This window comes from Liolophura sinensis, chromosome 6, assembly GCF_032854445.1.
Source record: "Liolophura sinensis isolate JHLJ2023 chromosome 6, CUHK_Ljap_v2, whole genome shotgun sequence".
NCBI lineage: Eukaryota > Metazoa > Mollusca > Polyplacophora > Chitonida > Chitonidae > Liolophura > Liolophura sinensis.
Window position 1 is genome coordinate 72,217,633 of NC_088300.1, and position 1,982 is coordinate 72,219,614.

The window sequence follows — 1,982 nt, forward strand, 5'->3', positions numbered from 1 at the left end:
GTTCAACCACGACACCTGTTGCGAAAGGGAGATCACTCTTCCAACAAAAACGCGACAGATGTCACACAGAAGATACAATTTAGGACATTCGAGTTCATTTTACAAACATGTTCAAATTCACCCACCCAGCATGCAGAAGTTTCAATCACTTTTACACACTTTATGTTTTGTGCAAATTTTATGCAGATGCTAGAGTAATATCAGTATTCATCAGTCATATATTGCCTACACAAATTATAATATAACTTAGGCTATGCATCAAAGACGAAAATGGCAAATTTCACTGAAGCAGATCTGATTTGTCCAGATCAAAATTTTATTTCATAGAGGCCTGCTATTCCTCTAATTCCAGGGTGTGGAAATATGAAACTGAGATACATTTGGTTAAAAACAATAATTTACATTTTGCTAATTTTATAATTGATAATTTTAATTCATATATAATGATCTAGAACAAAAGGTACGTTTAAGTTTAAACCTTCTTTGTGAAAATAGTCATTGACGTTTACTTTGCTATCTTCTCCAACATGTAAATCACTTGGTAGATCTAAAGATATCATGATAAAAAGAACAATAAGAACCGTGTTTAGTGTTTTATTACACATGTATAGCAGAATCGAAGGTAATCGGCCAAGATATTACAATTAATCACTAAGTAGACCTGCCACATCACATAAATTACCCTAAGTGACGTAAAATTTCGCCCGCAAAAATGCATTTTTAGAGGCTAATAAATGTCACAAAATGCTGTTTTTGGTGCTGAAGCTTACAATTTTCCAGCAGAATATTATCCCATGTTCCAAGCGAACATCAAACACCTATCTACAACCAACAGAACTCTCAGAATCAGGAAAAATGGACAAGAAAATTCATGTTTATTTGAGGTATGTTGAGCTGATCGCTTAATTCATTATAAGCTTGACATTTAAAAAGTTTAGTGCACCGGTACAATACTTACTTTTCACATCCCAATGTATCCTTACATTGAACTTATATTGACCACTGACCCATCAACAGCAAAATATAAAGTATTCAAGCTAGTGTCGAATATAATATCTGAACTGCTCTGTGTATATCCACATGGCTTAAACACTACAGACTGCTTATCTGTTTCGGCATATACCGGTACCGATACCCCTGCGTGTTTGGCACATTTCAGGAGTGTGATCTGAACTTGACAGTGTAATTTTTATAAAGGTCATGTTTGCCCATTCCCAGACAATACATTTTTCAGAATCTTATGAATGGTAAAAGTAATTAATTTACTGCTCAGATTTGATAAAAATTTTGGGCAGGCCCTTTAAATTTATGATTATGTAGGCCTACCCGTACGTAAATGTTGAATAATCTGACAAGTAGGAACCTATACACTTGTATTCATCAGGTCTGTTTAAAAAAATAAAATGAACAAAAACAAAAATGAATACACTTAAATAAAGCGTATGCTACAGGCCTATTATACATACGTAAGCATTTACCTAAGCATGTCAAAGGACATCAAGACTTTTACACTGCGCCTTTACACCAAAAAATTCGTAGCTTATTTTTCTTGAGTCACTCTGTGACTCAAGAAAGTTTTTAAAAAAAAGAAAATAAAGACATATTTTCGTTCTTCTCCTCTCTCTCCTTGTCATTAACTGAGATGTTAGAGCACGCGCTAGGAATATTTAATTCAGCCAGCAGCTGTTAGGCCAAAAAAAAAAAAAACAAATAAAAAAAAAACAGCTTTAATCATCTAATATGTTTAAAAGCACAGTCTACCGGCCTTTACTTGAGCAGATAGGTGTATTTAAAGGGTGTTTTCGATTTTAAGAAAACCATGAATGCTCTTTTCAAATGGTAGAAAATGATTTTATGGGTTATAAATTTCTGAACTCCATTGTGTTCAGGACCATTCATTTCATTGTCGGTTGGACTGACTTGTTGTCCCTTGACGTCATCGAGCCGACCGCGCATGCGCGGTGATCATACACAATATGGCG